Source organism: Dermochelys coriacea, chromosome 4 (assembly GCF_009764565.3).
Source record: "Dermochelys coriacea isolate rDerCor1 chromosome 4, rDerCor1.pri.v4, whole genome shotgun sequence".
NCBI classification, from domain to species: Eukaryota; Metazoa; Chordata; order Testudines; family Dermochelyidae; genus Dermochelys; species Dermochelys coriacea.
Window position 1 is genome coordinate 22,569,572 of NC_050071.1, and position 22,439 is coordinate 22,592,010.

General features: G+C 41.8%; 1 protein-coding gene across 9 annotated transcripts in view; it reads left to right on the forward strand.

The window, feature by feature from the left end:
- Positions 1-22,439, forward strand: part of CCSER1 (coiled-coil serine rich protein 1) — a 1,112,896-nt gene that overhangs the window by 430,563 nt on the left and 659,894 nt on the right. The window lies entirely within an intron of this gene.

Below are 22,439 nucleotides of genomic sequence, written 5' to 3' on the forward strand. Positions count from 1 at the left end.
TGTAAACATTTGGAGAAATGCAAGGTGACATTTATAAAATGAGAACAGGTATTCAGAAGATGCAGCTCCTTTTCTGAGCCATTGGCTGGGAGCACAGGAGATGAATGACTATGCCAAGGTTAAAACTATTGCTTGCGGCAGGTAATAAGGTTTCAGCCATAACCACCCCAGCACTTGTTTCCATAGAAACAAGTCAGGTTTATTCCGCATGTCAGATTGAGAATGCCCACTGATATCCTCAGACAACGAGCAAACAGTACTAGGAAGTCACAAAGGCAGAGAAATACTATTTTTTTACAGGTAGGATATCAAACGTTTACACAGGAAATGCCATTTACAGTACCCATTGATACATTGACTTCAGTGGAATTATTCCTGTGTAGTGATGTAATGTTAGGCCTGATGGTGTGTTAGGCCATGAGTGTAATGTTAGGCTGGATTCTGAGCTCACCCCAATGTAAATAAAGGGTAGATCATTAAAGTCAGTGGAGACATGCTGCTGCGAAACTGGTGAAATGTCAGAATCAGGCCTATTGTGTTTATAAAGCATATCGTTTCAACCCTGTTTTACAGGTTAAACAGCTATCTTTCTCTCTCGTATGTAATCTGATTTAAATAACCATTGGAAAAGTTTACTCAGCTCTTTAATGCGGATTTTCTAATCTAATGTGTATCAAAGAAATAGCATATGACATTTTTGTCATATCCTCTTCACGATTCAGGAGCACAAACCACTGTCGGTGGGAGTCACTGTATAAGTGGAATTACCATGCCAGTTTTTTGAGGCTCCGTCCTCTGTCCGGGTCAGCTGGATTTTTCGAATAACAGGAAATGTCCGGGTTTTTTTCAAAGCAGACACTGGAGCTCAGAAAGAGCCCTGATCGGTCCACTTCCCAACTGGTCCCTCCTCTGCTTTCTCAGCTGACTGGTCCATTCCCCAGCACCCACAGCTGCCGGACCCCACTCACCCAGGCCCTGGCTCCCAGCCCTGTGGTCCACAGGGAGGCTCTGAGTGATGACTATCACTGTGTCTTGGGTTTGCACTTGCCGCCATGACAGGGAGCGACACTGCCCACACCTCCAGTGAGTACCCCCACTGCATGTACCCTCTCCAGTACCCCCAACTTCCAACTCCCCCACTCTCTCCATCAGTGTACTCTTTTTGGGAAGCTGAAATATGATAACCCTATCTATGTATGAGTGTTGTAAATAGAACTGATCCTAGTTGTTGGAAAAGCAAAGCAAGCATTGTTGCCTTGAAGCAGTATCTCTGGAGGGCATAGCGCTATTGACTTTTGCATGCAAAGTCTACACTTGAAATAAGATGTCCCAGGTGTTTGATGCAGACAATGGGAATATCTTAGCAATAGATTGACGCTATCTGGAGCAGGAAAAACCAGCACAGAGATTGAAATTAAGGATTGATATTTAGTAGGTTTAACTCAGTTATTCAGAGTCTTCTTATAGTGTAGTAGTCCAGTGTAATAAGATGTTTCAGCCTGTTGCAGATGGCAAAAAGAATCAAGTGTTGGGAAATTAACCATTAGAGTGCAGTTGAGTCTCAGGCATAGAGTTCCAGTGTATAATGTCTGGAATTGTGGATTTGATTCCCTCATACACCAAACTAAAAGTGGGTTTAAAATGGTCTCTCAGTACTGGTGATTCCTTATGTGATCCTGTGGTAGATTTTTCAGACAAACTTGTCCTGAAATGTTTGCTTCCACAATAACAGAGCATAAGCCCAAGAACCATTTTCCTTTTGTGTCCAAGTCATGTACAATTTAGACATCACTGGGGTAGATTTTTGAATGTACAAATGAGAGTTAGGCACCTGCCTTTGAAAATCTCCCCCTCTGTGTTTCCAATGAAACATAAACACAACACAGGTTTCAGAGTAACAGCCGTGTTAGTCTGTATTCGCAAAAAGAAAAGGAGTACTTGTGGCACCTTAGAGACTAACAAATTTATTAGAGCATAAGCTTTCGTGAGCTACAGCTCACTTCATCGGATGCATTTGGTGGAAAAAACAGAGTAGAGATTTATATACACACACACAGAGAACATGAAACAATGGGTTTATCATACACACTGTAAGGAGAGTGATCACTTAAGATAAGCCATCACCAACAGCAGGGGGGGGAAGGAGGAAAACCTTTCATGGTGACAAGCAGGTAGGCTAATTCCAGCAGTTAACAAGAATATCAGAGGAACAGTGGGGGGTGGGGTGGGAGGGAGAAATACCATGGGGAAATAGTTTTACTTTGTGTAATGACTCATCCATTCCCAGTCTCTATTCAAGCCTAAGTTAATTGTATCCAGTTTGCAAATTAATTCCAATTCAGCAGTCTCTCGTTGGAGTCTGTTTTTGAAGCTTTTTTGTTGAAGTATAGCCACTCTTAGGTCTGTGATCGAGTGACCAGAGAGATTGAAGTGTTCTCCAACTGGTTTTTGAATGTTATAATTCTTGACGTCTGATTTGTGTCCATTCATTCTTTTACGTAGAGACTGTCCAGTTTGGCCAATGTACATGGCAGAGGGGCATTGCTGGCACATGATGGCATATATCACATTGGTAGATGCGCAGGTGAACGAGCCTCTGATAGTGTGGCTGATGTGAATAGGTCAGAGTATGAACAAGAGGCTACTAGGCAGCTCTCCAACACCACTTTCTACAAGCCATTACCCTCTGATCCCACTGAGAGTTACCAAAAGAAACTACAGCATTTGCTCAAGAAACTCCCTGAAAAAGCACAAGAACAAATCCGCACAGACACACCCCTGGAGCCAGGACCTGGGGTATTCTATCTGCTACCCAAGATCCATAAACCTGGAAATCCTGGACGCCCCATCATCTCAGGCATTGGCACCCTGACAGCAGGATTGTCTGGCTATGTAGACTCCCTCCTCAGGCCCTTCGTTACCAGCACTCCCAGCTATCTTCGAGACACCACCGATTTCCTGAGGAAACTACAGTCCATTGGTGATCTTCCTAAAAACACCATCCTAGCCACTATGGATGTAGAAGCCCTCTACACCAACATTCCACACAAAGATGGACTACAAGCCGTCAGGAACAGTATCCCCGATACTGTCACGGCTAACCTGGTGGCAGAACTTTGTGACTTTGTCCTGACCCATAACTATTTCACATTTGGTGACAATGTATACCTTCAAATCAGCGGCACTGCGATGGGTACCCGCATGGCCCCACAGTATGCCAACATTTTTATGGCTGACTTAGAACAACGCTTCCTCAGCTCTCGTTCCCTAATGCCCCTACTCTACTTGCGCTACATTGATGACATCTTCATCATCTGGACCCATGGAAAAGAAGCTCTTGAGGAATTCCACCATGATTTCAACAATTTCCATCCCACCATCAACCTCAGCCTGGACCAGTCCACACAAGAGATCCACTTCCTGGACACTACGGTGCTAATAAGCGATGGTCACATAAACACCACCCTATATCGGAAACCTACTGACCGCTATTCCTACCTACATGCCTCTAGCTTTCATCCAGATCATACCACTCGATCCATTGTCTACAGCCAAGCGCTACGATATAACCGCATTTGCTCCAACCCCTCAGACAGAGACAAACACCTACAAGATCTCTATCATGCATTCCTACAACTACAGTACCCACCTGCTGAAGTGAAGAAACAGATTGACAGAGCCAGAAGAGTACCCAGAAGTCACCTACTACAGGACAGGCCCAACAAAGAAAACAACAGAACGCCACTAGCCATCACCTTCAGCCCCCAACTAAAACCCCTCCAACGCATCATCAAGGATCTACAACCTATCCTAAAGGACGAGCCATCGCTCTCTCAGATCTTGGGAGACAGACCAGTCCTTGCTTACAGACAGCCCCCCAATCTGAAGCAAATACTCACCAGCAACCACACACCACACAACAGAACCACTAACCCAGGAACCTATCCTTGCAACAAAGCCCGTTGCCAACTCTGTCCACATATCTATTCAGGGGATACCATCATAGGGCCTAATCACATCAGCCACACTATCAGAGGCTCGTTCACCTGCGCATCTACCAATGTGATATATGCCATCATGTGCCAGCAATGCCCCTCTGCCATGTACATTGGCCAAACTGGACAGTCTCTACGTAAAAGAATGAATGGACACAAATCAGACGTCAAGAATTATAACATTCAAAAACCAGTTGGAGAACACTTCAATCTCTCTGGTCACTCGATCACAGACCTAAGAGTGGCTATACTTCAACAAAAAAGCTTCAAAAACAGACTCCAACGAGAGACTGCTGAATTGGAATTAATTTGCAAACTGGATACAATTAACTTAGGCTTGAATAGAGACTGGGAATGGATGAGTCATTACACAAAGTAAAACTATTTCCCCATGGTATTTCTCCCTCCCACCCCACCCCCCACTGTTCCTCTGATATTCTTGTTAACTGCTGGAATTAGCCTACCTGCTTGTCACCATGAAAGGTTTTCCTCCTTCCCCCCCCTGCTGTTGGTGATGGCTTATCTTAAGTGATCACTCTCCTTACAGTGTGTATGATAAACCCATTGTTTCATGTTCTCTGTGTGTGTGTATATAAATCTCTACTCTGTTTTTTCCACCAAATGCATCCGATGAAGTGAGCTGTAGCTCACGAAAGCTTATGCTCTAATAAATTTGTTAGTCTCTAAGGTGCCACAAGTACTCCTTTTCTTTTTATAAACACAACAGTGTCTGACTGAAAGTGTTCAAAACTGCTGTAGTAGAGTCGTGTCCAAGATGCTTCAGTTTTATCTCCCAGTAGTTATCACCGTTCTTTGACACCTTATTCTGGTTCAGCTGTAAGTTACGGTTCTCTCCTGTAAAACTACCGTAATTCCAATTCAACCATTGAGCTGGGACCCAATATCAAAGCTCCTCAGTTCACCCAAATCATCACCTGCCCTCTGATATACTTCTCTCTCTCCTGTGCCTCTCCCTTGAAATAGTGCAGTATTTATTGGTGATGATGAATTTTAGAGGAAGAGCAACAGAAAATATCAATTTTTTAAAAATGCTGATGTCCTTTGTGAGTCTAATAGAATGAAGAAAATTCCTGGATCTATTAAAACTTAGAATAAAGGGACCATGTCTTCCTTTGTGTGTATGCAGTATCTTACACAAGATCCCAACTGAAGCCTCTCAGCACTACTGCGGTAGAAAACATAAATAAGAATAAAAATCCCAGTATATCAAAACCTCAAAAGAACAATCAGACTGACCCGAGAAGAAATAGGCTAATGATAAAACATATTTCAGTTAGAATGTTTCTCTTTTCACTATATATGTTTCTCTCTTCTTTACCTCATAGTGGGAGAACATTAACAAAAAATAAATGGTGTATCAGAAGTACATTTTTGACATAATCATACAAGTAAAATCAACTGACCTTTATTCCACATTGGGATTCCCCACATTCCCCTTAAAAACGTCGTCTTGAATAAATAGTAAATGAATCCCAAGGCTGGAGTGCAGCATTTAATCACATTTAATTTTATATTTTGGGTTGTGTGCTCATTAAAGAAGAAAGACAATGTCAGGAGATCTTGGTTCTGTTCTTTACTCTGCTACAGGTTTCTTGTATGACCTTAAGCAGGTCATTCAGAGACACTCTGCCTCATTTTCCCCATCTGTAAAATAAGGATAATAAAACTTGATTACCAGAAGAGAGGTGTCATGAGACTTACTAGTTAACATTTGCGAAGCATTTTTCCCCATGGGATAGAAATAGCTATATCAGTGCAAAGTATTAGTATTGTATTAATTATAAACACCAGCAGTTAGATACATTTAAAGTGGTGTCAAGAGCCTTTTGAAAACTGAGTTTTTGTGCTGCATATTCAGGATTAAAATATCTGACAAAAATAATATCCTCAGCTGTGTTGATCCCTCTTTGAATGTGTAAGTGTATTTTCACAACTAACAATTTAAGCTACATCTAAGTCATCAGTGCCATGGGTTTAGTAGATCAGCACAAGATATCTTTTAAAGTGCTGGTTTGATAAACCATTTCACAAACATAATTTACCGCATTAAAAGTTTCTAGTGACACCAGGATACAATCAATATAAAGTAATAAGGGAACAGTTACGGAACTCAGTTTACTGATAAGTGCCAGGAATCCAACCAAATAAAAACTAGCTCAGGTACAGGAACGCACCATCGCAAAACTAATCCCATGTCAGGTGGTGGTTTCTGTTCAAACACATCAGGTACATAATATAAATAACCAATTCCATCTTGCACAAGATTAAGCTACACTAGAAGTGATTTCCTTAGCCAGAGATAAGAGAGTTGGATAAACTGGTTTGTTTTGAATTTGTCAGTGAAATTTAAGTGAGGAATAAGAAGGATTTTGTTATTATACTGGGAAGTTAAGGTGCTGCCAGAAGAGAACATTAATTAAAACAAATAAGCCAAAGGAATTACCATGGGCTTTCCGTCTACTCACACAAAAACTTGCACTAACTTACATACTGTAATTCAGCTCCTTCTCAAAATATATTTGATAATTAATATTAATCAGAAAGACACATACATGGACACTTTGAATGCTTAGTCAAAAATCACATTCTTTATTGCCATGTACTTCTGCCCAGGATGGTGGGTTGTATGAATCACAAATCATAATTAGACAATATGCGGCCAGAATTAGAAATAAGGATAAGGATAGTGTGAAGTCCTGAAACCTACCCTGGTATATGAAGATATTTTTGATTAATGTGCTCTGAAGTCTCTTCCATGCCACAGTATATTCAGATAAATAAGTATTGACACATAAACCAGAGGAATAACAAGAATCCATTTTGACAAAGGCAAGAAACTACAGTCTGGTATTATCTAGCAAAAAGTGTTCAGTAATACAGTTATGGACCAATGTCACATTTTGAAATAGAAAATATTTATCTGAGGATAGCTCAAATATGTATCTGAGGACAGCTCAACCCTTCTCTGTAGCTTTTCCAATTCTAATATATCTTTTAAAAAATATTTTTAGAAGATTCTTTTTTGAGATGTGGTGACCAGAACTGCATGCAGTATTCAAATTGTGAGCATACCATGGATTTGTATACTCAAATATTTATCTGAGGACAGGACTGATTGCCTGTGGCAGTCACAAATCAATCTCAAACTGGAGTTCTTTCTTAGTGCAATTAGTCAAGTTAGTCACTAATATAATAATAATTTTAAATTAACGAAACACCTTTCATCCAAATGGATCCCCAAATACTTTATTAATTATGATAAAGGGAATCATTTTACTCAGAACTCAGGTTAAAAGATGTATCTATTGCACAGTATGAAGGAAAATTGCTACAAAAAAGTTTCAGACAAAAATGAAGAATGTGGAACACAAAATTAACTACCGGTAAATATTTTAGGAATAATCACTTCAGCCTTTGCTAAAAGTGCTGTGAGATCTAGAATGACCAAATCTGTTGAGAATCTTTGTTTTCTGTTTCATCTCAAAGACAGGCATTTTTCTCTTTCCTTTTCATGGGTGGTTTAGCATTCTAAGTCTTCATGGAAGAAGTGAGGAAAGATATTCAGGAAGAGAAAGTTGTCATTTGCCATGCAGGAAGAAGGCGGCTGTTCAAAATTATAATATATGGAAAAATAACACAAAGTCTGGAGTTGGAAAGGAACACAAAAAGATTGTTTTGGATTCAAGCTTTGATAGGGAGAGTCTGAGGAAATGAGATCAGAGATTAAAACGAGAAAAATTATGAAGAACCTTGACTATGAAATGTAGAGCTGGTCAGAAAAATGTACATATTTTCTGTGAAAATTTCAAAGGAAACAAATTTGTTAAAATGGAAAATTTTCACTCTTCAGAACCCCCCAAAATTATGGTTTTCAGTTGTTTCCAGTTTTTGAAAATTGAAAATATTTTGGGTTTGGGTTTTTTGTTGTGAAACCAAAAATCTAGAAACAAATGAAAATTTTACATGAAAATGTTGACATTGAAAAAACATTTTAAAGCAAAACATTTTAAACAACTTTAATGCAAAGACTAATTTTAATTTAGAAAACAAGATGAAGCTAATGGAAAAGTCAAACCAAGATAAGATGTAGAGGAAAAGAAGAAGAGGTCAAGGTTAGAGCCCTGAGGGACATTGACAAAGAGCAGAAGAGAGTAGGAAAAGAAGTCATTGAAGGAAATTGAGTTGAAGACATAGGACGAAAACCACTAAGTGAAAAAAATGATGGAGAAGAATTAGGAGAGAGTTCAGGGGAAGGAGGAGAAGACAGCTGATAGACAAAGAAAAAAGAAAATAGAGGGCAGGTCTCTGAGGATAAACAGAAGAAGTGACCTTGGTTAAAAGAGCTTTGACAGAATGGATTCAGGAGAGAATATCAGGAAAACAAGTTGTCAAGGTTCCTTCACCACTCTGAACTCTAGGGTACAGATGTGGGGACCTGCATGAAAACCTCCTAAGCTTACTTTTACCAGCTTAGGTTAAAACTTCCCCAAGGTACAAACTATTTTACCCTTGGACTTCCACTGCCACCACCAAACGTTTAACCGGGTTTATTTTTGAGAAAGCATTGTATGGAAACTTCTTTCCTCCAAAAATCCTCACCAAAACCTTGCACCTCCCTGCCTGGGGAAGATTTGATAAAAATCCTCACCAATTTGCATAGGTGACCACAGACCCAAAATCTTGGATCTTAAGAACAATGAAAAAAGCATTCCGTTTCTTACCAGAAGAATTTTAATAGAAGAAATAGTAAAAAGAATCACCTCAGTAAAATCAGGATGGTAAATACCTTACAGGGTAATTAGATTCAAAACATAGAGAATCCCTCTAGGCAAAACCTTAAGTTACAAAAAGACAAAAAGACAGGAATATCCATTCTATTCAACACAGCTTATTTTCTCAGTCATTTAAAGAAATCATATTCTAACGCATATCTAGCTAGATTACTTACTAAGTTCTAAGACTCCATTCCTATTCTGTCCCCGGCAAAAGCATCACCCAGACAGACACAGACCCTTTGTCTCTCCCCCTTCCAGCTTTGAAAGTATCTTGTCTCCTCATTGGTCATTGTGGTCAGGTGCCAGCGAGGTTATCCTAGCTTCTTAACCCTTTACAGGTGAAAGGATTTTTCCTCTGGCCAGGAGGGACTTTAAAGGTGTTTACCCTTCCCTTTATATTTATGACACAAGTCAATGGAAAATGACATCTCACTCAAAAGTATAGGATTATGAGGAGATAAGGTGATAATTAGATAGGCAAATGGGGACTTGACAACCAGGATCCAGATGCCACAAAGGGAGAAGAGGGCATTTGGACCCCAAAGAATAAGTTCAACTGATTTTTATAGCACAATAATATTGTATACATATGTTGAGTGAAGTCTTTTATTAAAGCTTGTGATGTTCTAAACTTACATTATGCGATATATATACAGGATATGGTTATAGATTTATGTATTTGTGTATATGGAGAACTGGACTCATAAACTTTGGCTCCACCTCAAAGTAAGACACAGAGTGATCAGACAGGGAGAACCACCCCCCAAGACAGATGTTTTCACAAAAGGAGATTCAAGTAACAATCCATTCTACAGCCCAGGAAAACACAATGATGGACCATTAAAATTAATGGAAAGATACTGGGACAACTGGGGATTTCCCAACTTTGAATATCTATACTGACTGAAGGAAAACAACTTTCACGCTGTAAATGACCACCCTGACTTTCACAATAAGCCAAAACTCAAGCTAATCTATTTCAAAACAAGGCCCAAACAAGCCAATCCCTAAGATCCCCAACACTCTATATGACTAGGTGTGCAGTCTGGGACTCTGGTAGGCCCACTGTGCACCCCTTTTCCACCCCACCTTGCACTTGCTTGCCAGGAGCTGATTAAAAAAAAAAAAAAAAAAGCAACAAGCTACAAGCCAAACAAAAACTACAAGCAAAAATCTCGCCAAGCAACTCACAAGCCAGTTAAGCCAAAAGCAAGCCCAATTTCTGCTTTTTTTTTTTTTTTGCGGGTTGGCATGTGTGCTCAGAAGCCCATCCACATGCTATGAATTGCAGGATTGGGCCCTTATGTGGTGGTACTGTTGTACATGCCATTGGGTTCATTATATTCCTGTGTATTAGTCAAGGCTCTTTCATACCAGATACATTGTTTTTTAATTCCTCTCACCACTTAAAAAATGGTGCAGGACTGCTGAATTAGTATCTACAATATCTTTCCAATTTAAATGTGTTGCTGTATGGGAAGAATAGTTAGCATTGATCTATGATGTTAGTAAGTCATCTTTATCTCTTCTTTCTTGAATATATTGTAAAACAGGCTGTTATTATATCTGTGTTGAGCAAATGTTCTATTTCTTACTTTTTCATTGTTATGAATTTGAGTAAATTACCCTTCTTGATATGTAGTATAAATGGTTTCTTATTATTTTTATTCTTGGAGCACTATGCATCATTTCACATCAAGCCAACTAAATGGGTATGTTGCAAAAAAGTGGGTAAAAAAAATTCTAATTTGATAGTTCATTTCCTGAAATGATTATGTCTCTCAGAGGTAATAATGATCATGGGCGTATATATTTCTCTATTCAGAAATAAGACAGGGGGCATTGCAAGATGTGTGGTTAATGTGCAGCTCATATAGATAAACCAGTCATAATGCAAAAGTATCAAGGCTAACATTCTTACCCCAGGCAAAATATGCTTGGATCTTGAAATCTGAATATAAAGCATGTTATTGCACAAACTGTTTTGTGAGAGACAAAGCTTGGCTGGAAGTTTACTTCATGCATTGTAAAATTTTATTTTAGCATATATCCATGGGCATGAGATGTACAAATCTTAAATGGTTTTTATATAAGTTAGTTGTAGGTGCCCAAGTTTTACAGTGCAGCACATAGATTTCACAAAAAGAAAAGGAGTACTTGTGGCACCTTAGAGACTAACAAATTTATTAGAGCATAAGCTTTCGTGAGCTACAACTCACTTCATCGGATGCATTTAGTGGAAAAAACAGAGGGGAGATTTATATACACACACAGAACATGAAACAATGGGTTTATCATACACACTGTAAGGAGAGTGATCACTTAAGATAAGCCATCACTAGCAGCAGGGGGGGAAGAGGAAAACCTTTCATGGTGACAAGCAAGGTAGGCTATTTCCAGCAGTTAACAAGAATATCTGAGGAACAGTGGGGGGGAGAAATAACATGGGGAAATAGTTTTACTTTGTGTAATGACTCATCCATTCCCAGTCTCTATTCAAGCCTAAGTTAATTGTATCCAGTTTGCAAATTAATTCCAATTCAGCAGTCTCTCCTTGGAGTCTGTTTTTGAAGCTTTTTTGTTGAAGGATAGCCACTCTTAGGTCTGTAATCGAGTGACCAGAGAGATTAAAGTGTTCTCCAACTGGTTTTTGAATGTTCTAATTCTTGACGTCTGATTTGTGTCCATTCATTCTTTTACATAGAGACTGTCCAGTTTGACCAATGTACATGGCAGAGGGGCATTGCTGGCACATGATGGCATATATCACATTGGTAGATGCGCAGGTGAATGAGCCTCTGATAGTGTGGCTGATGTGATTAGGCCCTATGATGGTGTCCCCTGAATAGATATGTGGACACAGTTGGCAACGGGCTTTGTTGCAAGGATAGGTTCCTGGGTTGGTGGTTCTATTGTGTGGTGTGTGGTTGCTGGTGAGTATTTGCTTCAGATTGGGGGGCTGTCTGTAAGCAAGGACTGGCCTGTCTCCCAAGATCTGTGAGAGTGATGGGTCGTCCTTCAGGATAGGTTGTAGATCCTTGATGATGCCTTGGAGAGGTTTTAGTTGGGGGCTGAAGGTGATGGCTAGTGGCAGTCATAGATTTCAGTTAGTCATTTCCCATTTATTTAGCAAACAGCTACATACTTTTAGGGTATGACAGCACAGTATCGTCATGAAAAAAAATAAAACTGGTAATGTGTTTGTGCTTCATTCCTTTAAAATGTTATTTTTAAAAGAAATATTCAAACCCTGCAAAATGTTTCCGGGGTAAAGAAATATAAGTTGGTTTTGTTCAATGCACTCTGAGCACTTATTCTGTTAAGCTCTTTGTTTTGCTATAAAGTGCCTTGGATTCCTTTGTAGACAGACCTATGATGCCAGAAGCTAAGCCCAACATTCCTGCTCTTTTTGTTGTTCTGTGATTGGAATGAATCACTCTCCAAGCTCAGATGTAAAGCCTGTGAGCTCGTTCTCTCCCCCGCTCTTACCCTGTATCCTCCCTCATGCCTCCACTGTCTCATTCACACTCTTCTCCCTGTCCACTGAGTTGCTCTCTCTCTCTCCTCATTCATTCCATACCAAAAATTTATTATTGCCCCCTCTCCATGATGCATGCTCTCTCACTCTCTCTACATCTTACTTTCCCTCCTTCTCTTTCTTACTCTGTCTGTCCTACACACTTTCCTTGCATTCGCTAGGTATATGTTGGTGATAGGGAGAAGAGAGAAAAGGAGGGAGCCCTGCCTTCTTCCCCCAGGATCAAAAGCAGCTGTGGCTAGGGAAAAGGGAGCCCTTGAGTTCCTTCTCTCCCTACCCATGGTTGGTTGTGGTAGAAATGCCCAGAGGAAGGGGGAAGTACTTTATTCCCTTTACCACCAATGGCAGATGGTGGCTGACACAGTTCAGGGCAACTGCACATGTATTTACCCTCCCTGGTCCAGCAACTGCACTCACGCTAGGCTTTCAGCTCCTCAGCCATTAGCTCTCTTGGGCTCTCACATGTCTCTCTCCCTCCCCCTGGCTGGTATTTTAATAGCCTGCACAGTTCCCTGCCTAAAATTGCAAGTTCTCCAGCAACCCAGACTGCCTAAACAGGCCAGTGTGCATGCTTTGCTTTATCCTTAGAAGCTATGAAAGGTTGCAATTGCCAGCAGTTATTAGTTACCACACAGGTCTTTCTAAGCAAGCACATTTATTCTTAAGGTGAAAGCATTACAGAGAAAACACATTCAGTAAAGAGAACCTTCACTCATGCTACTAGGCTCATCAGAGATCACCCCCCAACTCCAGCAAGGGGTCTTGGAGGAGTCAATCCTTCAAACCCCACAGAGGGTTTACAAATTCATAACAGCTCTTTTCACAACAAGTACACACATGAATAAGTTAGTCTCTTTTATACACCTTAGGCCTTTGGTCTTCAGATTCTGGGAATAGTTAATCAGCAGGCAATGATTCTCTCCTCAGGCCCTCGCTTCAACAGATTGAGTCTGGACGTGAGAATTTGTACTTACCTCTCTCCCCGGTAATTCCTCGGAAGGCCATTTAACTTTGTTTTTCCCAAAAGTTTCTTCTTGTCTGACACACGGTTTAAAGTAGTCTTTTGAAGCTCATAACACTTCCCAAAGTTTATATTAGCCATGTCTCCCCCCATAAAAATTACATCCAATCCCATAACAATATGTAAACTTTGCATTCAACACCATGGACCCCAAATATACTTAAACTTAATTCAATAAGCTTTTTCAGGAAATTGCTGTATCTGTCACAGCAGCACCCAAAAAAAGCCAGTGGCTGGACTCCCCTCTGCACTGCAGATGTCTACGCTGAGTGTCTGCCAACAGGAGGCATTTCTGGGTGTGCACATGATTTAGGGGGAACCTTGGCTGTGCCCACCTACCCCACATTTGGGATAATTTACAAATACAAAGGAAAATAACATTTGTTTAACAAAAGTAAGTTTCTGGCCCTCCTCCCTGTGGAGATATCTTGGAAAACATGAAGTGACCACTGGAGATTTTCCTGCGGTTTTCCTTATGGCGCTGGGATCATTCTCATTCTTCCCTAAAACTCCTAGGAGTGAGACCCAAGAAACCCATGGACATGAATCACTTGATATTTAGGTGAAGCACTGACCAATTTGTGGTTGAGGGCCTGGTGGCAGCTGCTGGCAATGAGGGCCATCACAAGTTCCCTCCCATTAGGCTGCCCACAGTTGAGCCAATGCAGCCAGTGATGTAAAAAGTAGCCTCGTGTAGTGGGCTGAACAAGGGAGATCACAATAGTATTTGATGCTCAAGTGTTCATGTAAAGTGAGGAGCAAAGGAGCATGAATTTGGCAGAAACTGGCATGAACACTTGCCAAAAATGTCTTGTGGCCTCTGAACACCTCTACCTACCCTTACATATTTGGGTTTTTTTTTAGGAACCTATCTAAGGGTCTGATTCAGAGCCTATTAAAGATTTTTATTTTTGGTTTTTTTTTTAAAGGACACCCATTGACTTCATTGTGTTTTGGATATGGCCCGTAGAGCCTACAAAAGTGTTCACTGTTTTAATCTGCTGATACAAAGAGTGGTATGTTAAATAGATTTTTAGAAATCATAAGACTTAGATTATCCCAGTGTAACTCGTGGCAAAAGTTGGCACAGTGAGTACCAAGTGGGTGTAAAATTTAAATCAGTATTGCACGTTTGCATCCACTTCACACACGTGTAAATAGTTACACAAGGTGAAAATCAGTGGAGATTCAGGCTCTTGATTTTAAAAAACAAAACGTGGAAACGTAGGATTTTTATTATAGGCAGGTCTGATAGCACCACTTACTATCAAGGTTGTCTTACACTTCCGATTATACGTCTTTTTTCAGAGGTTTATATCTTCGCAAGGTTTAACCATTTGGGCTGAAATTTTCCATGTTGGTGTCTGTCTCAGGCTAAATTTGTTTGGAAAATTTTGGACAAAACAGTTCATCCACTTCTGAGAACAAGAATAAGGAAAAAATATGTTTCTTTGCCTACGTTCAAAAATTCTGGCGACTTTTTCTTTTAAAAGCTTTTGTGTTCCCATGCTCTGCCATCAGTACACCAGATGGTTGTTGCTCACTGAATGAGCAATTATTCAATATTTTGTTTTTATCTTGTTCAATGTATGGCCCCGTGCCTTATATACTGCACACTATTCAAAACCTTCTCTGAAGGAAGAGTTATTTATTTCCTTACGGGGTTTTTTATAGTGCTCTTCACTGTAGTGTCTGAATGTTTTCCAAATGTTAATGAATTTATTTTCCCAACACCCCTATGAGATGAGTTGTTGTTATCCCCATTTTACAGATGAAGAGTTTAGGTACAGAGAGATTACGTTCAAAAGTGTGCACTAATTTTGGGTGTCTAATCTGAGACAAACTAGGACCTGACTTTTTCAGAGTACTTAGCTGTACATATCACTTTATATGTTGTGATACAGCAGGGCCAGGGAGCAGTGGGAGTGGGGAGATATATAAGAACTTGGCTAATTAAGGAGTGATTCCCTGTAGCCTAGGGAGGGTTGCTACAGGTTAATTGGAAGACCTGTAGTCAATTAAGTCCCTGTCAGGAACCTAATAACCCCGCCTCCTTCAGGCAGTCAGGGTGTGCAACGAAAGAGAGAGGACTGGAGTTTGGAGGTGTGTTACTGAAGAATTGAAAGACGAGAGAACCGGAGGAAGGGAGACCCTGACCCAGCAGGGCAGAGAGACTCCCTCCTACAGCGTCAAGGACTGAGGGTAACCCTACCCAAGGGGGAAGAGGGAAAGAAACCTGCAGGGGGTTGAGAGGGGCTGGAGCTCAGAGTGAGGAGCAAACGCAAACCCCTCCCCACTTCCCTCACTACCACCTTCCCGGGCCACTAGTGGGGCCCTCAGCACCCAAGAGCAGGGGCACGGGGTGGCATCTTAGCCCACTGCCAAGAAAAGCACGGAACCTACCATACCAACATCAGCCATTTTCTCACAGTGTTTACATCACAGTTCCCATTGGCTTCACTTGCATTTGTGAGTGCTTAACTTTTCTGCAAATCAGACACCAAGAGAATGATGAACACATGATTAATGACCACCTCTGAAAGGGTTGGTTTTAGTGACCTGACAAGCGTCACATTGGAATTTTGTGGCACGGTAAGGGATAGAATCCAGTTCCTCAGGGCAATATTCCACTTCTGCTCGCGCCAGTGGGTGCTCGACCTCCCTCTGCACCCCACCCCAATTCCAGCCCTGCCCCGCCCCCATTCCAGCCCCTTCCCCAAAGTCCCCATCCCAACTCCGCCCTCTCTCTGCCCCTATTCTGACTCCTTCACCAAGTCCCCAGCTCTGCCCCTTATCCGCCTCCTCCCCTGAGCGCGCCATGTTCCCGCTCCTCCCCGCTCCCTCCTGGAGCTTGCTACGCCACCAAAAAAGCTCAAAATGTATCAGCATCCAGTGGGAGCTGCTGAAGTCCAACCTTTTTTGCGAAATGCGCTTGTGCATTTTGGTGTCTAAATGGGAGCAGCATTCTTGAAAATCTGGCCCTTTATGCATGCTGTACTCATGCTTTTAAGGATCCCTAAGTCAGAGAATGTATTTCAAAACCTAACGTCTTTCCCAACAAACAACTTCTGTGGATTGTGTCCAAATTGTTTGCAGTCTGGGGATATTGGTTGATCACTGGATGACTATGAGTTGCCAGTGTGATGTGGCTGTGAAGAAGGCTAATGCGGTTCTAGGATGCATCAGGTCAGGCATTTCCAGTAGAGACAGGGAAGTGTTAGTACCATTATACAAGGCACTGGTGAGACCTCATCTGGAATATTGTCTGCAGCTCTGGTCTCCTATGTTTAAGAAAGATGAATTCAAACTGGAACAGGTGCAGAGAAGGGCTACTTGGGTGATCCAAGGAAAGTTTACCTTAAGAGAGGAGACTCAGAGCATGGCTTGTTTAGCCTAACCAAAAGAAGACCATGGGCCGATACAAGAAAAGGAGTACTTGTGGCACCTTAGAGACTAACAAATTTATTAGAGCATAAGCTTTCGTGAGCTACAGCTCACTTCATCGGATGCATTTCCGATACGATTGCTTTCTACAAATACATCAGAGGCATACATACCAGGGAGGGAGAGGAGTGATTTAAGTGTCAACAAGAACAAATGGATATAGACTGGCCAACAACAAGTTTAGGCTTGAAATTAGATGAAGGTTTCTAACCGTCAGAGGAGTGAAGTTCTGGAACAATCTTCCAAGGGGAGCAGTCAGAGCAGAACACCTAGCTTGTTTCAAGGCTGAGTTTGGTAAATTTATGGAGGGGATGGTATGACAAGACAGCTTACAAAGCCGATCTGTGACTGCTAGCAGCAAACATCTCCAATGGCCAGTGATGGGACACTAGATAGGGAGGACTCTGAGTTACTACAGAGAATTCTTTCCCAGGTGTCTGGCTGTTGGATCCTGCTCAAATGCTCAGGGTCTAACTGATCACTATATTTGGGGTCGGAAAGGAATTATCCTCAGACTCAGATTGGCAGAGACCCTCAGGGCATTTTGGCCTTCCTCTGCAGCGTGGGGCTTGGCTCACTTTCTAGTTTAAACTAGACTTCTGTAACTTGAAGCCTTTAAATCAAGATTTTATGATTTCAGTAACTCAGCCAGAGGTTATGGATCTATTGCAGGAGTGGGGGTGAGATTCTGTAGCTGGCAATGTGCAGGAGGTCAGACTAAATGATCATGATGGTCTCTTCTGGCCTTAAATTCTATGAGATATGTCCATGGTACTTGGAGAACAAAGGCTTCTACTATATTACATTTTGGTGATTTACAGGTATTTTGTTTTACATTTTAGGGAGACTAAGTCAATTGCATAACACACACAGTTGTTCCTTATTACATATTGCTGATGTGTGCATGTCTGAGTCTACAATTGTATGTATGACAGAACCTAGGCTCACACTTCATCAGCGATTTCAGTTGGCATTTCTTCTGTCCAGTATGTTTCTCTGGAACATAAAACCTTAAAAATTAGCTAGTAGCAATACAGTACATAGACTATCTAATGCAATCTTCGAGCATTCAATATTCATATTCCTCTGCAAAGCCATCTGACAAAAAATATGAATCACTATCACTGTTCCAGACATGCTTCTCTGTCCCCTGGTAAGTTTTTTCAGGAAAAGTTGGCTGATAAATGAAAGATACTTGATAGAAATCTGGGGCACCTCATTTGCAGCAGCTTTGCAATTTTTTTCTGACCAGGCTTTTTCTAGGCTGCATAGTTCCCTGCCCACACTATGAATTTCCCAGAAAGTCAGACTGCCTAAGCAGGCTTGTTTTGCTTTCTCCTCAAAGGTTATAAAGAACGTAATTGCCACACAGCTCTTATTCTTAAGGTGAAAGCATTACAGAGAATATATTTTAAAAACAATAAAAGAACCTACATGCATGCTAATAAGCTTCGCAGAGATCACTCTCAAAACCCAACAAAGGCTTTGGTAGGAGTCGGTACTTCAAAAGCCACCAAGGGGTTTTCCTGTGGTTACAAGTTAATAACAGCCTTAACTCAGAAAAATCACAGCCGTGTATCGTTCAGTCTTTCATACAGGTTGAGCCTTTGATCTTCAGATTCCAGGAACAGGTAATCAGCAGAGAAAGCCCAACTCCACATAAACACAGGGCCATCCCTAGCTATTCTGGGGCCCTACACAGCCCCCACGTGGGGGGGTGGGCAGGTCTCTGTGGGGGTGGGGATTGGCTTGGAGGATGGGGGGATGGGTTGCTGCACTTCCTGCCGCTGCTGAGTGCAGGCCTGGCCCTGCTGCAGAGCTCAGGGGAGTGGGGGTTGGGGCAGAGCAGGAGCGGGAAAAGGCGGAGCAGGGGCGGGGGCTTTGGGGAAGGGGTGGAGTGGGGGCCGGGCTGAGGCAGACCAGGAGTGGGAAGAGGTGGGGCTGGGCGGGAGCCAGGATGGGGGCCACGTGGAAGAGGCAGAGCAGGGGCTGGAGCAGCACGCAGCTGCACAGGGCACCAGGAAATTTGGCGCCCCAAGTTTTCTGGTGCCCTACGCAGCTGCGTACTTTGCGTATGGGTAGGGATGGCCCGTCATAAACATAATACATAAACCATTCATTTAATACAAAGGATCCCAAATAGCCTTAAACTTAATTCAATAAGGGCTCCCAAGGATATTGCAGGAAATTGCCATATCTGTAACATATGACTGCTTCGTATCATCAGAATAGCAAAAAGTTGCCGTGAACCTGGTCGGTATGTACTCCATGCTGGACTCACGCGTCTGTTAATGCAACATTCCTTGCAGACACAGGGATGTCATTTGTGCTCAGCTGATTATTGCTATGTGAACCTCAAGTTGGCTGGACTTTAGCAAATCGTCTGAGGGTGTCACAATATCCTAAAAAAAACCCAACACCTTTTTAAAATCAAATGGTGTGTGTACGTGCCAGGCTTAGCCAAGATAGCACTAGCTTTTCTGGCTCTTTTGTCATGTCATTTTTCTTATTTTAAATACAAATTGTATGTGTTAGATTAAAAACAAATCCTCATCCCACCCCCGGCTGTTTTCTTTTCCCCCAGAGTGTTTTCTTTTTGGATTGTGAGCCCCTCTGGCACATAATACTGAACAGGCCATTTACATGCAGGAGGATAAAGGATCCACAATTTGAATTTCTCACTTATGTACATTATACAAAGAGCATGTTTGGCACATTTTCCACAGGGAGTGAACTAAAGTGTGCTGGCTGCTGTATATTATTATAATAAGAAATGGGCCTTTATATGCTCTTTGATATTTATTTTATGAACTAAAATGATGAAGGTTTTAATGCTGTTGCTGCTGTTTGTACTGTAATTGTGCTGGGTTGGGGGAAGAAAAGCATGGGAGTGAATAGCTTATGGGAACTGTTCATACAGTTTCAGATTTCTCCAACTTAGGCAGATGAGATGTATTTTGTAAAAGAGCACTGAGAAATATTTATCTTTTTTATGCTCCAAATAATCCCTCTAGGGCTTAAAGGGTTCTGAGGATGGAGACTGTCTTTTTTTTATGAAAACAGTAACAAAATTAAAAAATATATTGGTTTTTCACATAGTGAAAATCCTTAGATTTTAATAAGAATGACACTATGTAGTGCAAGCTAGATCACACATTGTTTCTGTGTAATAGTCCCCAATACAAATACCTTAAGAGACCAGCTTACATATCGCTTAGACAGCAAGGAAAGACGTAGCAGGTCTATTACCTTTCTTTCATTTTTTCTTCATACTAAAATGTTTTCCATAATACAGTCAGGAACAAGAGTTGTTAATGCAAGGCAATCAAAAGCTTTTAGTAAAATCTTCCTTGTAGAATAGCTAATTAAAAAAAAAAACCCACAAACTGTAGCTAGGTGGCTACGGTGACCCATTACTCCTGCCTGTTGGCTAGAATAGTCTATTTTTCCTGTATGTTTCTCTTTAATAAAAAATTTGGGGAAAAGAATAACATGCAGAGGACGAAGAGCCATTTTATAAATGAGTTTCATAAAAGTCCCTTTTTATTCAAATTCTATATTCTTGGATTATAAGGGAGTAGCAAATTACTTCCCTTGTGAAGCAAGGGGGGAAACTGAGAAGGAACTATGACTCTTAAGCAATTCCTTCCCTGAATGGCTCTTTGGGCAGTGCAGTGATGCGAGGTGTAGGACTGATGGATGGATCTACCCAGCAATCTCTAATTACCCACTTATAGGTAGAACTGCACAATACTCCGAATAACACAGTATATACGTTTTTTCTCTGTCATTTCTTGACTTCTGAGTTCTTCATTGTTAAACTACAACTTTGCATTAACCCAACTGTCTTGTGTGGAATTTCCTTGTTAGTTTTGTTTCATTTGTTTTTATTTAAAGGTTGGGGGGTTTGGGGGCGGGGACGCGGGGGGATGTACAGAAATTCCCAATGGAGCTTGCTAGTTCCATGAACTGGGTTTGTTTTTCTAAGGCCTGGTCTACACTACAGAGTTAGGTCAATGTAAGGTAGCTTCCGTTGACCTAACTCTATAAGTGTCTACACTACAACATTGTTTCCACCAATATAAGTAGCTCACTACGCCGACCTAATAACTCCACCTCTGCAAGAAGCATACAGCTTAGGTCAATGTAGTTAGGGTGAGGCAGCGTCAGTGTAGACACTGTATTACTTACATCACCTGTTGGCTGTCAGCCCCACGTGGGGCTCACAGCTGGAGCTCTGGCAGTCCGAACTGTCAGCTCTTCCTGGGACTCACAGCTGGAGCCTCCCTATCCTGGGCTGACAGCCTGAGCTCAGCTGTCTTCCCCAGGGCAGGGTGGGCTCCAGCTGTCAGTGCTCCACAATGCCCTGCACAGTTAAGTATGAGGAAGGACTGCTGGTGAGGATGCGCACCACCGGCGGTGTAGGGCATAGTGTGACATGAACCAGGTCGACTTAATTTTGTAGACAAGGCCTAACTCTTCATGCCTTTATTGTTGGTGCCTCAAATAGATGCTCTAAGCTTTGGGTCAGAGTTTATATCACCATAAAGCTAGAGCATTTCTCAGCTGCATATGGACACAAAACTCCTTGAATGCTCCTAACTGTGCAACTGCTGAAAGAATGTTCTTCACAGGTGGCTTGTTCCTTAGACTTCAGTGAGATCCACAAAACAAGCTGTGTTCCAGCAAAAATTACCTGGGCCATTTTGAGTTATAAATGCACAGCAAAATTCCTTATCAACATATATGGGCTTTCCTTTTTTACAAATGCAGAGACAGATAAGCACAAACAAATTGAACCAGTTTGGCTTAATTTGCTCAAACTCTGCTAAACACCTTAACTTTGGACTGAAACATATTCTGTAAAATGGCTGTTCAAAGGCGATTTGTTTGGTAAAGTTATAAGCAGCTGAAAAAAGGAAAATGTATAGCACTGAGAGGAAGGTTGGATGCATTCAGGTGTTCTGGGTTCAGTTCCCATCTCTGTCACAAACTTCCTGTACAAGTCACTGTAAAGTAGGGATAATAATTAGGGTGACCATATTTTCCAAAGAGAAAATGGGACATAGCATGGGGCTGTCCCTCCCCCTCCTCCCCGGCACAGGGCTGGCCCAAGCTGCTCACCATTGCAGGACTGGCCAGAGTCGCTCACCTGAGGAAACCCCCATCAGGACTGGCCCAAGCCATTCACCTGAGCCCCCACCCTGCACAGGCCTGGCCTGAGCTGCTTGCCTGCCCCCCTGCATGGGACTGGCATCGCTGCTCAACCCCGCTCCCTCCGCATTGCACCCCTCTTATTTGACAAATGCGGGCATTTATCCTGTTAGCTCTTGCCAACTGATCATGTCCGCAAGAGTAAACATGACGAAGCCCATGTTTGCCAAAATAGGATGGCCAGGACAGGGCTTAAAAAAGGGATTGTCCCGGTCAAAAAGGATGTATGGTCACCCTAATAATACTTTCTTTAGCCTCCCCCTTGTCTGTCTTTGTCTATTTAATTTGTAAGCTGTTTGGATTGGGAACTGCCTCTCACTGACTGTGTGTTTGTACAGTGCTTAGCACAGTGAGGCTCCATTCTTACCCGGGGCCCCTACGTACTGCCATAATACTGATATTAGATGATAAGTTGGAATTCAACCTAACTG